This window comes from Podarcis filfolensis (genome assembly GCF_964270895.1).
Source record: "Podarcis filfolensis genome assembly, chromosome: 11".
Classification (NCBI taxonomy): domain Eukaryota; kingdom Metazoa; phylum Chordata; class Lepidosauria; order Squamata; family Lacertidae; genus Podarcis; species Podarcis filfolensis.
Window position 1 is genome coordinate 44122905 of NC_139613.1, and position 22878 is coordinate 44145782.

Below are 22878 nucleotides of genomic sequence, written 5' to 3' on the forward strand. Positions count from 1 at the left end.
CTAGGGGCAAAGTTGTTAGGAGGTGCAAGTTTTCAACACCGTGTGCTGCCTCGATCCAGCTGTGCACTTCCGTCATTGAGTGCCATTGAAAGTGCTTCTCCATGTGAACCAGGAAGTGACCTCTCCAGATTACTCTTCTTTTCTTATCTCTGCAGCTGCGATCTCCTGGGTGATGCAGACGCTGTGAGGCAGTTGAATGTGCATGAATACTCCACCTGTTTCCCTCTTTCCACGTGACCCTGGGCACTGGCAAACCATGCTAAACCACTGCCTACTTACCTCCGCATGTGACCCACAGGGCTGTTTTGGGAAGTTGTGCCTACCCACCATCCGTCATCCACATGATGTCAAGTGTAGGGTGACTAAGAGCAAGGCTTCAAAGCTCAAAGTGGACTCCCAGTTGTTCCTTTGCTGGAGCAAGGTGTGTACAGGTAGGAGCACACCTTCTCAAGGAAGGGGAAGCAGTTTCTATTCCACGGAAGCCGTTTGTCCTTCCCACTGATGCTTTCCCACCACCAAATATGCAAGCAATAAGGAGGAAGAATGAAGTTGTAACATGAGAGGCTGCTGATCCTTAAGGGAACTTCTCAAAATTAGGTAAGGCTTAGGCTGAAGATTTTAAATTTGGTAAGTTGAATCAATTTCCAAGTTCACATCTCCTTGAATATTTGTACTACGCTAAGATTTCACTTTTTGGAATTGTGCTTCCTTTCCCTCACCCCCAACCATTCCTTTTTAAGTAGAAAAAGTTTCTATGCATCCAATCTAAGTATGAAATGGGAGTCTTGAGCCTGTAAGATCTGAGTTGGTTTTAAACGAGAGAAAATGAGTTTGCCCCATGCTACTAAAAGCCAGGTCTAAATCACAGGGTTTAAATAGGATACCAATTATACTCTTCTGACCTTTGAGCATCTATTTCATTCTTAAAGTTTGCCAGCCATTGCAATAAAGGCTTTTTGTCACTAAGGGGTTTCTATTAATATAGCAGATTGCAAGTTCAAAGCCTTCTTTTAAAGTAAGAAGCGCTGCCCTGGGAATGCCAGCCTTTAAAGTTTGCAATGTCATGGCTTGCAAGTGGCAATGTGACTTTAAAGGGTTTGTTTTGTTTTGTTTTTTTACATTGCTGCAAAGTTGCTTCCTTTGAAAATAGCCCAGAGTAGGTTTCCTGGGACACAATATTATTGTGCAGCTGTCTCTCAAAGTCTTCAACACAACAGTCGAAACAAAATTCAGCTGAGGCCTGCCGTCCACATTGCTTTTCATGGGAATATGCCCTAAGTGCGTGAGCATGTGAAAAATCAATGCACTAAGCGTAAGCAAGGAGAATGACACTTCCAGTACAGGGAATGGGACAACAGGCTTATCCAGACTTCCTTTGGCAATTATTATTATTATTACCACCACCCTCATCATCATCATGGATAATAATAATAGAATAGGATGTCCCTATTTTCACTGGAGAAAAGTTGGAGGGTATGCACGTGTGCCTAGAAACGCAGCAGAAAAGGCAGTCTGGATGAGCCCAGTATCAACAAGGATCACACAGCCTTCCCCAGTCACAAACTGTATTTGATAGATGCTAAAAGAAACTCAATCCCTCCCCTTCAGAGCCATCATATTTTTAAATTAGTTTGTGGGATGGGCCAAAGAAGCAGGGGTAGAGGGATAGAAAGAAGTTTAAAAGAGCATACATTGTTTTTTTTCTTGGTCCTGTACTTCTATCCCTGTCCCCCTCTGATTCTAGATTCAGGTAGGTAACCGTGTTGGTCTGATGCAGTCGAAATAAATTTAAAAACTGTCCAGTAGCACCTTAGAGACCAACTAAGTTTGTTCTGGGTATAAGCTTTCATGTGATATCTGAAGGTATCTGAAGAGGTGTGCATGCACACGAAAGCTTATATCCAGAACAAACTTAGTTGGTCTCTAAGGTGCTACTGGACATTTTTAAAATTTATTTCGACTGCAATTTTTTAATTTATTTGTCCCCCTCTGAGATTCTCTTCGCAGATATCGCTATTTATATACACAGATTTTCCTCTTGGTATCTATACGCTGCTTCCGCCCAAACATTTTCAATATGGTGCTACTGGTAGAGGCTGTTTTCTGAGTTGATTCAGCACTGAAACCCTGTGGGAAATGTATGATAATCAAATCACCATTCTGCAGACAAAATTGCCCCTTTATGCCATGCCATTAAAGAAGTCCTATTTTACTCTCCAGGTTCTAAGGAAGGATTTAACCGAATGAATCTCATTATTTATTATAGCATCATTTGCAACTAAAATGATTGCCTCCCTCCTGCTTTTCAAAAACGGTGACATTATTTGTTCAACTCTTACTGCTGCAGTTAGACTCCTGGATGGCACGAGAAATCAAGCAATAATAATAAAAAAATAAGACAACACAATATGTAGACAAATAATGGAGCAACTGAGAAGAGAATAGGGAAATTTAAAACCCCAGCAACAAAATTAATTTTACATGCAAGCATTGAAAGAACGAAAAAGCGTTTTGATGACATAGATTTGGTGCAATCAAGATTAAATTTATAACTCCAGCAGTACCAACAGAACATTCCCAATTCAAAGCAGTAGCAAAGTCTCAACCACAAACCACTGACTGAAATTAAATACCAGGGTTTAACATAAAAGATAGAAGCTCAAGTAAAAAGAACACTTTTCATAGAAACACAATCATCCTTTTCACTATGTCAAATCGAATGCAAAGTTTTCATAGAGATTTGTTTTCTTCTACTGAGATATATATTAGAATAGGAGTATATTGATTTGCCCCTTATCATAGATTTTAAAAATTCACCTAACAAGTCCAATCAATTTCCCCTTCCTCCATTGGCAACCTACACCACCTTTCACACTGTTTTGGAGGGTACCCCAACTCTCTGGAGCTGATTTTCATCTGGTTGGGATGCTGAGGACTGCATAAGGAGGGAGGAGCTGGGAAAATGGACTCCCCTCCTCACTAGCAGAGGCAGGCATAAGATCAAAAGGTCTTCAGAAAGTGTGAGGGTATGGGCGTAGCCAGGGGGCAGCTCCCCCCATAATCAATCATAATCAATCAATACAAATCTGAGGTTCTGCCCCTTCTCACAAAAGACTGCCCCCCAACAAAATGTGCCCCCTAACAAAAATCCTGGCTATGCCCATGTGTTGGATTCCACCCTCAGTCTAGAAAGTCTCCCTCAATCTGTTGACCTCCAGCCTGTTTGGGATGACTAACCCAATCATTTCTGACCTTTCATCATGTATTAAAGCAGGAAGCTATTTAGAAGAGGTTGGAACTTCTGGAAACAAGAACCTCTGCCATGAATTTGGCTTTATGAGGTGTCACCTCAACTGGTTTAGTCGAAGTCCTCCCTGGCTGTTATTTCTGATGGCTTGGAATTATTCCCATGAATACACACCAGATGTTTAAAGACAAATCTGAACACCATCCTCAGGGTACAAAACTTTATGTTGGAGATGGTCTTCTGACTTGGCCCATATGGACGCACACAACAGCATCATGTGCATGTGCAATAATCATGTTTGAGATTGCCGCCACCATCTCATTCTATCTGGTTAAAAATATTCACGTGAATGCATTTAAGTTTTAAAAATAGGGATTTGAAAATCAACACATGTAGACTCTTTCTGACAAGCACCTGAACACATTTCATTTTTTTGAAAGGTTTATAAACAGCTTAATCAAAGAACTCTCTAAGCTGTGTGCATAAGAAAATTGTACGTGATAAGATACAGCTAAATGCCACAAAACTGTTAAAAATGAGCATGCAAAAATACATTCACAGATACAAGCAACTTGTATATAAGAACAATACACCCCTATAACAATAAACAAAAATTTAATCGAATTAACACCAAATTACCAGTCAGAATTAAGTCCACTATGCAGTTTCTTTCAGGTCTACTATGTTCTTTCTTTCTTTCTTTCTTTCTTTCTTTCTTTCTTTCTTTCTTTCTCTTTCCCTCCCTCTCTTTCCTCCCTTCCGTACGACTAGATAAATCTCCCATTCTCATTTTCACAGTACCTTTCTCCAAGCCTCAAGAATATGCTTCTGAATGAGTTCTCCATATTACCCGGTTGCAGTGATCAGACCTTCAAAGAATTTGAGGTTGTGTAAGATGGGAAGCGTTCTGAAGGTTTCATAAGAGAAATATAGATGGCAGAGGACCAGGTATCTTTCATTCTAACACAGAACTAACGCTAAAGGCTGTTGCTGACATCCTCTTTGCTTTCAGAGCATAATGACATTTCCCCAAAGCAATTTATGATTTTGCAGGAACTAACAACAGGATAACTCTAAAAGTACTTTCATTTATCAACTATAGCACAGGTCAAATAGACCTATGCAGCAGTCGGGCTCTCTAAGCACCAGGGAACTGTTCCCCTGTAACTCAGCAAGTGCTGCTCAGCTTTCTCTGGCCATAGTTGACCTCACTACACTGAGGAGATGACAAAGATGTAATTTACTGTGTTTCAGTCTCCCTTCCAAAGAATGAATTCAGGTCAGCTTTGTTCGTAGAAAGTACAACAGCAGTGCGCTCAAAGCACAGAGTGCAGAAATCTCCTCAGAACTGAGGACTTCAAGGCACAGCAGGGATAAGTATGAAAATATTGTGTGTCCACGATTCATATTCAGGACCATATCTATTCTGAACCAAAATTTAAAGAAATCTCGATGCTGTGGAATAAAGCCCAGATTCTATGATAAGCATATCATAAGTTTCATTTACCTGGGAGTAAGGTAAAGGTAAAAGGTAAAGGACCCCTGGATGGTTAAGTCCAGTCAAAGGCGACTATGGGGTTGCGACGCTCATCTCACTTTCAGGCTGAGGGGGCCGGCGTTTGTCCAAAGACAGCTTTGTGGGTCATGTGGCCAACATGATTAAACCACTTCTGGCAAAACAGAACACCGTGATGGAAACCAGAGCACACGGAAACGCCGTTTACCTTCCCGTTGCAGGGGTACCTATTTATCTACTTGCACTGGCATGCTTTCGAACTGCTAGGTTGGCAGGAGCTGGGACAAAGCAACTGGAGCCAGTGGCAGAGCTTCATGCTCTGGCACCAGGGGGCGAAGAGCAGGTGGAGGCATGGCTGGTGCGCGTCCCGGAGGCATGGTGCACATCCCAGGGGCGTGGCACGCTGCCTACAGAAGCATGGTGTGCTGCCTGCGGGGGCATGGCGCCCAGCGCATGCGGGGGAGGCAGCCATGATAGCACCCCACTGGGATCACGCTGCTGGGGGTGGTGCGCTCCACTCACACCCCTCTTCCTCCGCCAGTGACTGAAGCTCACCCCATCATGGGGATTCGAACCACTGACCTTCTGATCGGCAAGCCCAAGAGGCTCAGTGGTTTAGGCCACAGCGCCACCCACTTCCCACTTGGGAGTAAGCCACACTGAACTCAGTGTCCCTATTTTCATCGGAGAAATGTTGGAGGGTATGCCCTAGCCCTCTGTAAAATTTGGCCCTTTAGGAATGGGGAGATAAGGCTCTGGCCCACAGGTCAGAAAAGGTTCCCCATCCCTGACCATGAAAGGACACTGAGGGACTGGAAAGCATAATCACTGGACAGACTTTCAAGCTTGAGAGGAGTCTGAGTAACCAGAGGTGTAAAGGGGAGAATGTTAACAGTTTCCTTGCACAGGATGTATAGGCAGTGTCTCCCCCCCCCCCCCGAAATGTTTCTGAGGCTTTAGCACAAATATGTATCTAAATTATTGCACTCTCTTCACTAGGACTAGGAATTCACTTTTTGCATGCAAGGCAAGACTCTCAAGATGTCAAATACCATATTTTAAATAATAATAATAATCTGATTGGTTTTGTTTATTATTCATCTTTTCCTGACAGAGTGTTTCACTAAAAAGAAAATCTTTTTTTCTTCTGGCTACAAAATGACTTAATCTGTACATTATTCTTTATCGGTATAATGGAAATGTCAATAAAATCAGTATTAAACAGTAAGCAGTAGTTTTGTACCCTTGAGGTGATTTTATAAATTTTCAGCTTTTTTATAATAAATAAGACAGATATCTGCTAATTAAATCTATATTCTTGAGAGTGCCTGTGCAAATTAGAACTATTTCCTCTGCTGTATGATGAAAGATATTGCAAAGTATTAAAATTACTATTTTTGTTCTGGAGGTTCTTATTAGTTTCATCTTAATCAATTTCAGGAAAAAATGGTTAACCTCTAAGTGGCTGCAGTTGGTTAGAAAAAATCTGATGCTCACCCTTTTACTATCATTAGTTTATCATTGCTGTGTCAAGAGCTTATGTTCACTTATTCTGTAAGGGAACATGACCTTTTTAAAATGTGGAGTGCCAGTATCAAAGACCTAAATGTATTTACTTAGACATGATTCCCATTGATTTTAGCATTACTTACCTTCAAGTAAGAGCTTCTACATTTGGTGCGAGGATATGTGTCTGGAATTTCATGTATAATTTACCTGAAGCATTCAAATGTGAGCCAGTGGGCTGTATTTTTATTTCTCCAATATTAAATGTTAATCAGTGGTTGTATTTCTATTTATCTAGAGAAGTGCATTGCTTGATGTCCTTGAAATTCACAATAATATCGTATTGAAGTATTGAGAATGCCAATGCCACTCTTGGTAGTGGGGGTGAATTTGCCACACAGCCCTCTTATCTGAGAAGCCCTGAATAGTTTCACTTGGGGAGGGATGGCTGTCCGTCATGTAAGGGCTTTCCAGCCCATTTCGGAAGGCGTGAGAGTTAGACTTATTAAGCTGGCACCAACCCAAGGTCTTCTTCCATTCTCTTCGCAACCCAGCCAGATGGGCAGGAAAGAAGTGCTATTTTTCTAAAAAAAAATTATTCTGGAATTCACCATAAATGCGCCCCTTGTTCTCTTATTGGTGTTGACCTTTAAAGCCCTAAACGGCCTCAGCCCAGTATACCTGAAGGAGCGTCTTCACCTCCATCGTTCTGCCCAGACATTGAGGTCCAGCACCAAGGGCCTTCTGGCAGTTCCCTCACTGCAAGAAGCTAAGCTACAGGGAACCTTCTCGGTAGTGGCGCCCGCCCTGTGGAACGCCCTCCCATCAGATGTCAAAGAGATAAACTACCTGACATTTAGAAGACATCTGAAGGCAGCCCTGTTCAAGGAAGTTTTTAATGTGTGACATTTTAATGCATTTTTAATCTTTGTTGGAAGCTGCCCAGAGTGGCTGGGAAAACCCAGCCAGATGGACGGGGTACAAATAATAAATTACTCTTACTATTCTTATAATGGCAATGGTGGCCACCTGAGCAGGTGCTCTGGGTTCTGCCCAACATGCCTGTCGTGCATGTGTGATGTCACACACACCACATGGATAATGTCACATGGCAGAAGGAGGCCTGACAGGGCCTGTCATGTCCTCAGAAAGGCCCAAGAGGAATTGCCGTGGCTGTGATGAGCTCCATCAGGCTCTCCTGCTGCAGTGTCAGGAGCTGTTCTGTCCTTATGGAGGATGAGGGTTTTCCCCTGGCTGTCACAGCCAGCGGGACATGACTGCCTGCCTAGTGAGCCAGGTTCAAAGTGGTCAATTAGGGTTCGAGTTATGGGGAAATTCCTTGTACTTTGAAGGTGATGGACTACATGGAACTGGTGGAAATGACTGGCAGAATCCGAGACCAGGGAGAAGAGTCGGTGGAGGAAGATTGGAAGAAATTTAAAGATTATCTACAGAAACATTGTAAAATTAATGAATGTAAGAAGGATGTTGGAATGAAGTTATGTGGTTTTAGCAGAAATGTTATAAAGGTTTAGGAAAAAACAGACTGTTAATTGGTGAAAGGAGGGAAAGTAAAGTTACATTATATTAAGATAAATTACAGGACAAAAATTGGAAAAGATGGAAAGGATTTGCTGAAATAGTTAACTGAACTAGAATACAAAAAAGGGAGGTGTGAGGAGGTCAAGGAAACAAGCAAATGAAAGATAAGTTATGGGAAGATTCGCTGTGTTTTTTTTAATGGATTTTTTTCCTGTTTTTTTTTCTTTTTTTATTTTTTCCTTATTGTGATGTGTTGTTTTGTTTTTGCTTAGTATGGTGTTTTTATTTTTTATTTTTGTAACCTTTAAAACTTTAATAAATATTATTAAAAAAAAAAAAGAGTTATGGGGAAATTCCTTTCTGGCCAGCTAGGCAATGCAATACACGGAACTAATTGACTCACTTAAAATCCAAAGCTGTGCCATTTCGAATTTTTATCTTATGGCCTTTGCTTTTTTTATTTTTTCAAGCAAGCGGGATACTAAAACAAAATCGAAACCTGTTTCAAAAGCAAGGAATGTGTTCTGGAAACTATACAATAGTCTTTCATAAAAGATAGATGACATCTCCTCCTTATCTAGCTGGCTTGCCATTGTGGCTGAGGTTGCATAGAAGAGAGAAGATCAAAGTACAGCAAAAGGTGTCTCCCTCAGACTTCACTAGGGAAGAGAGAGCAAAAGGCAGATACAAAACATCTGAAACCAGAGGCAATGCCTCTAAAATGCTGTATGCTGAGGAGGTCGATAAGGATAAAGGTCGCATGTGCTGGAAATAAAAGATATTGCTTTTCTTCTTGTAATGTCACAAAAAGTGCCTATCAGGATTAGCCTTTTTGGAGGGGAGGATTTGATGTACTAGCAAACTGTTTCTTTCTTTCTAATCTTATGTTTTCTCTGTTCTTAATTTTTTCTTCTTCTCCATTTTCCGCTCCCTTAAAACTGCTGAATGCCATCTTCTCTCAGATCATTTCAAGACAGCTTTCAATCCTTTAGAGGTGACAGAAAAGAAAAATGGCCACAATGGGATTCTGTGAGAAAGGAGATAATCTCCTCCTGCAAACTGTGTCTCTGTGCACAAGTTCTAATGAGGCATGGAAAATAATTCAGGACCACAGTCGAGAAAATATTTTAAGAGGTCAAAGGTGACAACTAGGTGACATATGTTTCTCATGAGCATATCATGAGAACTGCATGAACCTAAACCAAACTGTGTACCACAAAGTCACCCAGGTACATCAGCAATAAAGATGTCAATCTGTATTAATTGTTCCACTATGAATAATCTTGCATTCCTAGCAATACATTTAGCTAAATCATTGGCTTGAAATTCACTATCCAAAAGCAGCATTATACCATCAGAAGAAAGAAATAGACACAGAGATGTTACTTTCTTCTTAGAGAACATTGCACACAGTCCGTCCATTCCTAGGTTGTGGCTCCCCATTTAGGGAAATTTCTCCCAAGTGAGGTCCACCAAACACCTTATTTAACATCTTTTGGGCACCAGGTAGAAATTTACTTTCCCATTCTTCCCCTGTCAGGCTTTTGAGTTCGGCTTCGGCTGGGGAGGGTGGGATATAAATAAAATTATTTATTATTATTATTATTATTATTATTATTATTATTATTATTATTATTTTGATGAACTTTCAATATGTTTTTGCTGTTAGTGTGCTGCAAAAGCTTTCTATGGCTGTATGAGGCAGGGTGGGCGTTTTGCATGTATATTTGTGTGACTGTGTTGCTATTACATTTCCTCCCCCCCCCCCCATGTTTATGTTTCTACATATGCTGTGCATATGTTTTTACATATGCTAGCCACTTAGAGACCTCTGTGTGAACAACAACAAAATCAAAAGTCAAATTAGGTTTCAATGAATCCTGTCCCTTTTAGGGATGTATGAAATCATTGTTTTCTGTGTTTGTCTCCTGCAGCACTGTTTCCGATATGCCACAGTTCGTCTTCTGCCAAAAAACTATGCAATTTGTCTCACTGTTTCCTGCAACGAAATTACCTAACTCATATAATTTATGTAATTAGGTAGTCATTATATTATCCAACCCCATTTATTTCAGTGCAAAGGAAACATAATGCAAATGTGAGCAGTGGGGACTTAATCAACAACATATCCATTGTGGACTTAAAGCAACAAGGGTGAATACCAACTGCATTTGCACGATGGGATTAACAAATGAACATCTGCAATTTCCACTCCTCTTTCCATTTTGGTTGGAATTCTCCAACATCCCTAGTGCCTAGTCTTCTTTCAAAACTAATCTCTAACTTTGTGACCTTACAATATTTTTCTTATTTCTTCTTTTTCTGCCTTTCTGCCTTTCAAGAGCTCTGCAAGGGCTCATTACTACTGGAAAGATAAATATGCCTCACTTCCAGCTGTTCCATATAGAACATATATATTTTTAATTCACAGGGTGTCACCAGAGAACCTTGGTGAACTTTGAAAACTTGCCTCCGTGGTTGCACAGAGAATGATCATAGTAAGGAAACATATGTGAAAAGCTTCTAGCAACCTTCTCCTTAAAAAAAAAAACTTTAAACTTAGCTACTAATGCTACTTAAACATCATTCTTCTGGAGCCTGGTAATGAAACAAACAAAAGATCCCGCTCCAAGCAGTTAGACTAATTATTTTAGCTTTATGCAGCCATCTTGTGTAGCCTCACGGCAATTTCAAAGGCACAAAGTGCTGAAGACATATGTAACCCACAGTAATCATATTTAATATGTGCAACTAGACATATTATAAATAAATTAACTGGCAGAAGCAGTCCCCTACCTTGAATTAGAATTTTATATTCATAAAAATAAATGGGAAACCAATACTCTAAAGACTTGAATACTTTCACATACTGCAAAATAGCCTCCAAGTTTGCAAAATTTGCATAGCAGTCTACAGCACATAGGCTGAAATATGTCTGAGCCATGCCCGGCAAAAACTGTGAGAATGGGTTGTCCACTTGAGTACATGTGCTGCCTCTGCACAAGGGGCACCTTGAGTTGATCGATGCCCCTGATACTCCTTCCATCTTTCATTTCTGCATCACATGAACACAGGGTTCTAGTTTGCAATATGAGCTTCAGGGGTGGTGGGACATTGGTTTTGCATTGAATTAAAGGTAAAGGTAAAGGGACCCCGGACCATTAGGTCCATTCGTGGCCGACTCTGGGGTTATGGCGCTCATCTCGCTTTATTGGCCGAAGGAGCCGGCGTACAGCTTCCGGGTCATGTGGCCAGCATGACTAAGCCACTTCTGGCAAACCAGAGCAGCGCACAGAAACACCATTTACCTTCCCGCCGGAGCGGTACCTATTTATCTACTTGCACTCCATGCTTTCGAGCTGCTAGGTTGGCAGGAGCAGGGACCGAGCAACGGGAGCTCACCCCGTTGCAGGAATTTGAACTGCCAACCTTCTGATCGGCAAGTCCTAGGCTCTGTGGTTTAACCCACAGCGCCACCCGCGTCCCTTTGCATTGAATTGCCCATTGGTAATTTCAAAATTAGCTGACAAAGAATCTCCAAGATTGAAATTGGTGGGCAGACAGACCTTCCAAGTGTCCCACTTTTTCGGGAACAGTTCTGGATTTACATTAGCCATCCCAGTTTCTGATTTGATCCTGGATTGACCCGCTTTTCCTTGGGATGTCCCTACAGGTATTTTCATTGGGATATTGTGTTATGCAGTGCTTTTTTTTTGTTTTGTGGGGGTGCAGGCGTACGCATATCCCTAAACATTTTGTGAATCTTTGTATTTTTGTCCATTTACTGTATTTATTTCCCCCAATTTGAACTATAAAATGGTGATTTTCTTGAGTCAATATGAGAGTACCCCTAAACATTTTTTTTAAGAAAAAAAGCACTGGAGTTATGCAACCCCTGAGCCAAGGAGATAAGTAATTATACTACCTTTAGAAGGCATCTGAAAGCAGCCCTGTTTAAGATTCAGGTAGGTAGCCGGGTTGGTCTGACGCAGTAGAAATATATTAAAAAATTGTCCAGTAGCACCTTAGAGACCAACTAAGATGGTATCTGAAGAAGTATACATGCACACGGAAGCTCATACCAAGAACAAACTTAGTTGGTCTCTAAGGTGCTACTGGACAATTTATTTATTTTTATATGTATTTCAGCCCTGTTTAAGTAAGTTTTTAAAAATGTTTTATTATGTTTTTATGTATGTTGGAAGCCTCCCAGAGTAGCTGAGGCAACCCAGTCAGATGGGTGGGGCATAAATAATAATAAAATTACTACTGCTGCTACTATGGAAAAGGATGCCCCTATTTTCATCGGAGGAATGTTGGAGGGCACAGGCAGATTCTGTAAGGTGTGGAGGTGGTTTCACGGTCCAATTAACTTGGGCTGTCAGAGTGCTGTGAGGATCAGAGCCAAAGCCCTGGGCCACCCAATTTTATTCATTCTCTCCGCAGTCTTTTTGTAGCGCATACCACAAAGGGTCTTGCACTATTTCATTCTGTGAAACACTTTAGGATCCAGTTTGACAGAAATATGCAATAAGCTGCGGTGCCTTGGGTAAAGTTCTCCCCATCTCAGCTCCAATTTATATTGTTTACAACGGTGATGTTCATTATATTTAGGCATGGCTTATCCTAAGGTGCTGGAAAGTCTCTGTGCAATATTATGTTGGCACTCACTTGTCTTTTGCTTGTTGGCTTCGGTGAGTAGAAAGGCAGAAAATGGGATGGTGTGTAGCTATGCAGTTTATGGGATCTAATATTCTTTCTATAATCACAGTTTAAGTGCCTTGACTCCATCTTGATTGGTTGTGGTTGATTCAGGGTCAGAGGCATTTAAGTAACCAAACTAGTAAAGAATAGGTTCCCCCCCCCCGAAAAGTAGCAGCTGCCCACCCATGAGTTACAAAAACAATTACATTTAATAAACACTGCAATCCAAACATGGCTTAAAGCACTGCAGTTATTTCATGAATTTCCCTGCCATTTGCTAGTCCATTATCACAGCTGTTCACCTTCTGACCCTCTCAGGCAGGCCTGACTGAAAATAAGTAGCTCAAATAGGTCTCTGGAGCCTTTCCTCTGGAGGAAAAAAGCAGTAGCAGGGGATCTGATGAAAAACTGAAGGAGGATCACAGATGAAAGAAAGACCCACATCTAAATCTGTACAAATCCCATCTGGGACTGCAAGCCCTGTAAGGGGTCAAAGCAGTAAGGCATAATCTCCCACCTTGCCTGCCTGCACACACACACACACACACACACACACACTGCCATAGCTGTCTTCAGGGACGAAAGAAAGAATAGGAAAGATATCATGGCTATCTTAGACTGAGAAATGAGAAAAACAAATGGATCTTAAGGACTATTCGCATTTCTTTTATTTTATTCATTTATTGCCTGTCTTTTTCCCTGACAGGGACTCAAGGGAGCTTACTGCTAAAATAGAAACAGCTAAAAACATAGGGGGGAAGCAATCATTGCAAAACAAGTAAACATTTTGATATTTTCATACACATGGGAAAGGACAGTGGGTAAGATCCAGAGCCTTATGTGCGCAGGAACTTCCATGTGCACGACGAGGATAACCATGCCAAAATTTCCCAATTCACTTAATAGAAAGAGAAGCAAGAAATGGGGGGGGGGGGAATTAACACATGCATATCAGAAATGTTAGGAATCACAACAAAACTTCCCTAGAAAAAATGTAAAGAAAAACAAAAACTTAGGCCAACACCAATGGTTTTATGACCAACCAAAGCAGGGCTGATTTAAGTGTTAGATACGTTGGTGCTGCTTGAGTGATATTTACATTCTTTTGTCCCCCTGCTTGTTGGAACAGTCTCCCTTGGGAGGTTGTGGACTCTCCTTCCTTGGAAGTTTTTAAGCTGAGGTTGGATGGCCATCTGTCATGGATGCTTTAGCTGAGATAGCTGCGTTTTGTGGGGCTAGATATGGTCCCTTCCAACACTACGATTCTGTGACACATTAGATACTGTTCTTCTGTTCTTGAGCCAGTAATTCATAAACACTTCAGCCTATGGAACCAACACAGCACATTAACTTTAAAAAAACACACCCCGAAAAGCCACTTTTAACATGGGATGAAAGTTTGAAGTCAGCTACATTGAAGAGAAGATGACCTTTTTGCTATTGGGATTTGCTCCACAAAAGCCAGAGAGTCAAATAACTTAGGCAGCAGATATAAGAAGTGCTGAGGCAGGTCATCTGAAGGCGGGCAGCCTTTTTTCTTCTATAAAACAAAGCATATTCCCAGAATAGAGGAATCATAGATGTACACTGGCCTTGAACCTGAACTTACAAGAGCCACAGAGAGGAGAAAGCCATTCAGCTCGGCGGGAGATGAAAGGAATTTCAGCTCAGCTGTAGGTGACCTTTCCTACCCGATTCCATCACATAAAATACTATTTCAGCAATGAATTTGGGGCTTAGCAATATAAATTTGAGGTGACTGTGTGATTTGATTGCTCACTCCTTCTGTCAAAAACACCCGGGCTTTGTCATAAGGTTCGCAATGATGTAGGAACCACTTCACAAAAGTGGCCTCTGTAGCACTGTTTGAAGTTGCATAAGGAGTGCGGGGGGTTGCTTATGTGAACTGGTCTTTGTGTTGGAATGATGTACATTGGCACAATGGCTGCCAGTATTCTCTCTCTCTCGTCTGCTCTAAATATATGTCGTTCTGGGCCGTTGCCTCAAATTATATGCATTGCACCAGCAGAATCTGGCATTTTATCAACCACATAGCAAGAAACAAGAATTTGGTCCAAGTTGGTTTGGGAGTGTGCCCTTGGATATGAATGACTCAGAAGGAAGGCTGTCACCAGTTGAGCTCTATGAATCAGGCTATTTTCAAAAAGCATATTATTTTCAGCTTAGTTAACAGCTGGCAGTATTCATTTTAGAATCTTGTTGTCACTAGAGTATTGTAAAAGAGTGACAAATACAGATCTACTAAACTCCTTCTCTGTAATGACACCAAAATACACTCCTTATAACTCTCAGAAGAGCTTCTGCGAAAGAGCTGGTTGTTATATGTCAAAGCCTCAGGATGGAGGACAGGATTTTAATTTTTTATTTCTTGCTATCCTTCCTAAGTATCAGCTTATCTACTCGACATATTAAATTATTCTGGCAATTTTTTTGTGATGAGCAGTCAAGGAATGCAGTTTTATTGATACTGGGCAAAGAAGTGGTGATAGGTGAGCTAAAATAGGAAGTTTATGACAGTGGTGTAATTGTAATTTCAAGCAAGACATTTTTTTCAGCTGGAACTCACCAGAACTCAGTTCTGACACATCTCTCAGATGGGCCATTGTAGTAGTAGTAGTAGTAGTAGTAGTAGTAATAATAATACTATTTTAATTTATATCCCGCCCATTTGGCTGGGTTTCCCCAGCCACTCTGTTTTTTTTATAAGATATTTATTAAAGTTTTTAGAAGTACAAAAAGAAAAATCACGGAAAACATCCTTTTAAACAAGAAAAGATAAAATACAAAAGAGAAAAAGAAAAATCAACAAGAAAAAAAAAGAATTAAAATCCATTAAGTAAAACGAAGAATCAAGAAAAAAAAAAGAATACAGCAAATATTCCCATTACTTTCCTTTCATTAGCTTATTTCCCTGACCTCCTCACACCTCCCTTTTTTGTATTCTAAGTCAATTATCCATTTCAGCAAATCCTTTCCCTCTTTTCAAATTTTTGTCCTGAAAATTTATCTTGATATTAATATAAGTTTACTTTCCCTCCTTTCACCAATTAACAATCTATTTTTCTAAATCTTTGTTACATTTCTGCTAAAATCACATAAATTCATTCCAGCATCATTCTAACATTCATTAATCTTACAATGCTTCTGTAAATAGTCTTTAAATTTCTTCCAATCTTCCTCCGACTCTTCTCCCTGGTTTCGGATTCTGCCAGTCATTTCTGCCAGTTCCATATAGTCCATCACCTTCATCTGCCATTCTTCCAGGGTGGGTAGATTTTGTGTCTTCCAATGCTTTGCAATAAGTATTCTTGCTGCTGTTGTAGCATACATAAAGAAAGTTCTGTCCTTCTTTGGCACCAATTGGCCGACCATGCCTCTGGTTTCTTCAGAAAGGTATATTTAAATACCTTTTTCATTTGGTTATAGATCATCTCCCAGAAAGCCTTAATCCTTGGGCATGTCCACCAAAGGTGAAAGAATGTACCTTCAGTCTCTTTACATTTCCAACATTTATTATCGGGCAAGTGATAAATTTTCGCAAGCTTGACTGGTGTCATGTACCACCTGTATATCATTTTCATTATATTCTCTCTTAAGGCATTACATGCCGTGAACTTCATACCTGTGGTCCATAACTGTTCCCAGTCAGCCATCATAATGTTGTGTCCCACATCTTGTGCCCATTTAATCATAACAGATTTCACCGTTTCATCCTGAGTATTCCATTTCAACAGCAAGTTATACATTCTTGACAAATTCTTAGTTTTGGAGTCTAACAGTTCTGTTTCCAATTTTGATTTTTCCACCTGGAAGCCAATTTTTTTATCCACATTATATGCCTCCATTATCTGATAATAGTGAAGCCAATCTCGCACTCTATTTTTTAATTTTTCAAAACTCTGCAGTTTTAATCTGTCTCCCTCTTGTTCCAAAATTTCCCAATATTTCGGCCATTTGGCCTCCATATTGAGCTTTTTCTGGGCCTTCGCTTCCATTGGTGACAGCCACCTTGGGGTTTTATTTTCAAGCAAATCCTTATATCTTATCCAAACATTAAACAGTGCTTTTCTGACAATATGGTTTTTAAACGCTTTGTGTGCTTTGACCTTATGATACCACAAATATGCATGCCACCCAAAAACATTATTAAAACCTTCTAAATCCAACACATCAGTGTTCTCAAGAAGCATCCATTCTCTCAGCCAGCAAAAAGCAGCTGATTCATAATAAAGTTTTAAGTCTGGCAGGGCAAATCCACCTCTTTCCTTAGCGTCAGTTAATATCTTAATTTTTATTCGAGGTTTCTTGCCCTGCCAGACAAATCTAGAGATATCTCTCTGCCACTTCTTGAAACACTCCATTTTATCTAATATTTGCAATGTTTGAAACAAAAACAACATCCTTGGCAATACATTCATCTTTATCGCAGCAATTCGGCCTAGCAAGGAAAGCTTCAGGTTTGACCATATTTCTAAGTCCTTTTTCACTTCCATCCAACATTTTTCATAGTTATCCTTAAACAGATTCACATTCTTGGCAGTCATGTTAACCCCTAGGTATTTCACTTTCTTAACCAGTGTTAGCCCTGTCTCCTTCTGAAACCTTTCTCTCTCCATCACTGTTAACTTTTTCTCTAGGACTTTAGTTTTCATCTTATTCAACTTAAATCCCGCTACTTGTCCAAATTCTTGAATCAATTCCAGTACTCTTTTGGTACTAGATTCTGGCTCCTGTAGTGTCAATACCAAATCATCAGCAAATGTTTTCAGTTTGTACTGTTTAGCTCCAACTTGTATACCTTTAACTGTTTGGTCCCTTCTAATCATGTTTAAAAGAACCTCCAGGACCGATATAAAATGCAATGGAGAGATTGGGCAACCTTGTCGTGTTCCTTTCTCTATCTTAAATTCTTCCGTCACTACATTATTCACAATTAATTTAGCCTTTTGTTCTGAATAAATTGCCCCTATACCGTTTTCAAAACCTTGACCAACCCCCATCCCCTGTAAGTTTTTCTTCATAAAACTCCAGGAAATATTGTCAAAGGCTTTCTCCGCATCCACAAATATCAAAACTGCTTTAGTATTAATATTCACTTGTAACTTTTCTAAAATGTTAATTATGTTCCTCGTGTTGTCAGATAAATGTCTACCCGGGAGAAAGCCAGCTTGGTCTTTATGTATTTCTTCTACTAATACCTTTTTTAGTCTCTTAGCCAAAATGTCTGCAAAAATTTTATAATCCACATTAAGCAAAAATATGGGGCGGTAATTCTTAAGCTGTGTCTTCTCAGACTCTGTTTTCGGTATAAGTGTAATATAAGCTTCCTTCCACGACTCTGGTGCCTTTTTCCCTTCCAATATTCCATTACACACTTCCTTTAAAGGCTGTATTATCCATTCTTTCAAGGTTCTGTAGTATCTTGAAGTCAAGCCGTCCGGTCCTGGGGATTTACCCAATTGCATATTCTGGATGGCCCCTTCTATCTCTTGCTCCGTTATTTTATAATTCAGCATTAACTTGTTTTCTTGAGAGATTTTTTGTAGTCCATTTATTTTCAAAAAACTGTCTATATCCATTTGTTTCTGAGTTTCCTGTGTATATAGTTGTTTAAAATACCTCTGAAAACACTTTCTAATCTCCACTGGATTCTGTATATTTTTCCCTTCCACTTCCAAATTTGTAATAGTGTTAAGTTTCTGTCTTTTTTTCATTTGCCAAACCGATAGTTTTCCACATTTGTTTGCCGATTCAAATGTCTTTTGTCTCATCTGTTTAATTTTCCATACTATTTCCTGATTTATCATTTTCATATATTGTATTTGATGTAGCTTTATCTCTTTCAGAATCTCCTGAGATTTTGGCTTCGCTCTCAGTTTCTTCTCTCCTTCCTTTATTTTCTCCAAGATCTTGTCTTTTTTCTCATTTTGGACTCTCTTTTGGATCGCATTCTGTTGTATCAAATATCCTCTCATGACCGCTTTGCTTGCGTCCCAAATTACTCTTTTTTCTACAGTGGTATTCATATTTATCTCAAAATAGTCTCTCAAAGTTTTTTGGGCCTTAACAATGTATTTGGGTGGCATGCATATTCCCCAGCCACTCTGGGTAGCATACAACAGATTTAAAATGCAACAAAACATCAAACATTAAAAAAAAATCCTATAGAAGCAGCAAACAAACCAATAAACCAATAAATAATAATATTAATAACAATAATAAAATAACAATAATAATATAATAACAACAACAATAATAAACAGCTTGCAATTATAAGAGAACAAGAGAGGTGTTCATGGTGTTCTGGCACCTCTTTTTCTAGAAAAATAGCACTGATTTCAAGTTAAGGATGTACAGTAAAGATCAAAGGATGTCCAGGTGTACAAAAAAGAAAAACTCTAAAATTGAACATTGCCAATTCAATGTAGCAATTTAATTAAACAATTAAACCCAACTACTGCATTTGGGTGTATGGCTGCCAAATCAGTATATGTATCCACTTTTGAAGTTTTTCTAGAACTGCAGCTTGCAGTTCAGTGGGAGCAGTTGCCAAAGGAGAAGTGGATTACAGTATAAGCTTTGATGGAGGTGTGCTATCACATAAAACACATCTGCATTATCCTTCAGCATTGGTTATTTCCCTCTCTCATAGGAGCCAGAACTAAAGGAACATCCAAGAAAAATGTTTGTTGGAAGATTCAGGAGAAACAAAGGAAAATACTTATTCCCACAGCACATAGTTAAACTATGAAATTCACTGCCACAAAGGGTACTAATTATGGAGTATTCAGCTCCATATAACCAACATACTTAAATCTAATTAATGCATGAAGGAGTTAAGACCATAGAGAAAGCTATGCTGCTAGGCTTGGCTAAGTTACTTTCCCTCACCTTGGGAGGAAGGGTTATCAAGCCTTTGTTCTTTCCATTATACCATGTGAACCCTACCAGCAAGGAGGTCTAAGCTAGATGCTCCAAGCTTAGATCATGAGGCTTGAGCAAGCCATCTTTGTGTTTCTATACAAATAATTAAGAAATATTCACTCCTTTGGGACATAGGCTTTACTGCATGTGTTTTCTAAATGCTGCATGAATTTGACCTTTGAAGAGTTTGTAAGTACAGTGGTACCTTGGGTTACATGCGCTTCAGGTTACAGACTCCGCTAACCCAGAAATATTACCTCAGGTTAAGAACTTTGCTTCAGGATAAGAACAGAAATCGTGTTCCGGCAGCGCAGCGGCAGCGGTAGGCCCCATTAGCTAAAGTGGTGCTTCAGGTTAAGAACAGTTTCCGGTTAAGTACGGACCTACAGAACGAATTAAGTACTTAACCCGAGGTACCACTGTAAACCACTTTTAACTTACCAAATGTGTGGTCTCTTTCTCTGCTAAGCAAAGAGGGGAACTTTGGAAGGAACTTCGAAGGGAATGTTTAAAGGTCTAACTGCCTATGTTTCCACTGTTTACTTGGCTGAATATTTTGTGGTTTTAAATCCTGCTGGGTTCTCTCACCAAACAGTACTTGTCCCGGGATCTTATATATCCAGGGAATTTTCCTTTTATTTACCATATATATTTTCTTTTAACCAAACAAAAACCAACAGTGATGGCCACCAGGTTGACTGCCTGTAAAAGAGGCTACGACAAATTCATGGAGGGTAACTCTTATCAATGGCTACAAGCCACAATGGCTATGCCCTACCTCCGCTATCAGACACATTATGCTTCTGAATATCAGTTGCTGAAAATCACAGATGGGGGGAAACCTCTATTGTTGTTTAACACTTCCATTATTCTCTCAATTTTTTTCCTTTCTGTATTTCTCCACCCTCCTTTATTCAAATTTCTGCCAATCTTTGAAATGGCCACACACACCCCTTTCTGTGTTCTTTCCTTCTCACTGTACTAAAAACTTCTCCCTCTTCCATTCCTCAGCTGCCTCATGTGAGAGAGATGAAGAATGTGGAGCCCTCAAATATTCCATAGCACTTTATGCAAACCTCTGCCATTTGTTATAATAATAATAATAATAATAATAATAATAATAATAATAATAATTATTATTATTATTATTATTATTTTTATTTGTACCCCGCCCTCCCCAGCCAAGGCTGGGCTCAGGGCGGCTAACAAGCAATAATAAAAACAAGTTGAATGAATACAACTTAAAAACAAAATTAAAATACAACATTAAAATATTGAAACATTAAAATATTAAAATGTAGCCTCATCGCAGGAGGAGAAAGGAAAATAAAAAAGAAAGAGGGGGGAGGGAATCAAATTGGCTCCAAGCCAAAGGCCAGGCGGAACAACTCTGTCTTACAGGCCCTGCGGAAAGAAATCAGATCCTGCAGGGCCCTGGTCTCATGAGGCAGAGAGAGAGAGCGCTTTGTTTTAAAGCACCTTTTCCCTCTTCTCATCTCCCTCCCCTTCTCTCTCCCACGCCCAATGCTGTTGTGCAACCTGCCTTCAATTTTATTCGCCTTTTCTACCCTGACTTCCTGCAAATCTAGGATTGTGATGTACAATGGATTTTCCCGACCGCAAAATCCTCTGTTTTCTAATGTTTCGGAAGACAAACAGTCATAGCTGTCAACCGTCCCTTATTTGGTGGGAAACTCCCTTATCCCAGGGCCGTGTCCCGCTGCTGTCCCAGATTGATAATATCCCGTAAATTTCCCGGGTTTCAAAGGAGGCAGCTCCTCTCCCTCCCTCCCTGCCGGCCAGGGAGGAGGGAGGCTCCAACTGTGTTGCTTGGCTGCGTTGCTCACCCAATAAGGAGTCTAAGAACGACTGGGGGGCGGAGCTTGCATGCCTTGTGCCGATCAAATCGGCCGCGTTGCCTTTCCTCAGCGCTTCCCAGCAGAGAGGTGACAGTGGTTTTCCTTGCTGCATTCCCTTTGCCGGGTTGCTGCGCTGTGGGAACCACCGCTTGAGGCTTTGTTTGGCTGCTTGCTGGGCTTTCTGCCCTTGGCCTGGAGGGGCTCAGAAGTTGAACATACCTGTGCTTGGAATCGGATGGATACATCAATGACTGCCCACTCACCCTTGCCGGGGAAAAGGTCTGTCTGGAGCGGGGGTACATGTTGGGGGGAAAGGAAATCCCTTATTTTGGCTGCTGATCCCTTATTTTTGAGGCTGCTGGTCCCTTATTTTCAAATCTGTAAGTTGACAGCTATGCAAACAGTCTTCCGGAATGAAGTACGTTTGAAACCCGAGGTTCCAATGTACCACAAACCCTCCAATGGGGGTTATGCAATAACCTCCTTACATTGTATATGTGTGTTGCCTATCTACAAATGTTGGCTGGAAGTAATGGAATCCAATATCTCAAAAACTGGTGCATTTAATAAAATTCCCAATCCAGAAAGAAATATTTTATATACTATATCCTTTCTTTTGCTGCTAGCTAGTGCATTCACCCCTTAGAGACAAAGAAAGTTCAGTTTCATCCTGTCTGCTGAATACAAGCAGTTTTCTCTTGCTCATCCACAAGAGGATTATCTTCCACATGCCCATGTTTACTTTTTTACTTTAATTTGTCACTTATTCTAGAAAATAGGCTTGTCTATGTTCCAGGTCCAGTTTGCAATAATTAAAGCTAATTAAAAGGTTTGCAACAGAGCCTGCAAAATGACATGATCTAATGATCATGACTTGTTCACTCAGATACCAAAATTGGCAGCGCTCTTCTTAAATATTTTGTAAAATTATTGCAAAAATAAAAAATGTAGAATATTTCTTAAAGCATTTTTTATTGTGTTTGTTAGATTAGCTAATATCTATAAATACTGCTGTGCATACATCAAAGGGTAAGATTAGATTAATCCCACCTAAACTAAACATCCCATTAAAGAGGATAGTGAATCCTAGATACAGCCATGAAAGAGTTGCAACTATCCTGAGTGCATTTGCTTATGCTTCTCCTTTCTCCTCCCCCAGCCCCAGAAAATATCTTTTTAAAATCCCCTCTGGCATTGCCGCTCATGTTCTAACTGAAGATGAAGCTTTCAGTCATGGAGACAGAGTATTTAGACGCTGAGGAGCTGATCCTAATCCCTTCCTGCTTTCTTCCATGTAACTCCATTGTGTAAGCAGGGTAGTGCTAGAGTTTCATCCTTATTGCAGATTAATTTCTGACAATGGTGACTGCTGTCACCAGTTGCAGCAATGACAATTACAGCATTGTTAACTTTCTTGGCTGGAACTTTTTCCTCACATGCCTTGACTCATTTGAGGCCTGTTTGTCCCCCCCCCCCCGCCAGAAGTTCTCCAAATAGATGATATATAGCATTTTCACATGGTTTCTGTGCATGTGTGAATGACCAGGCCTTCAGCCTTC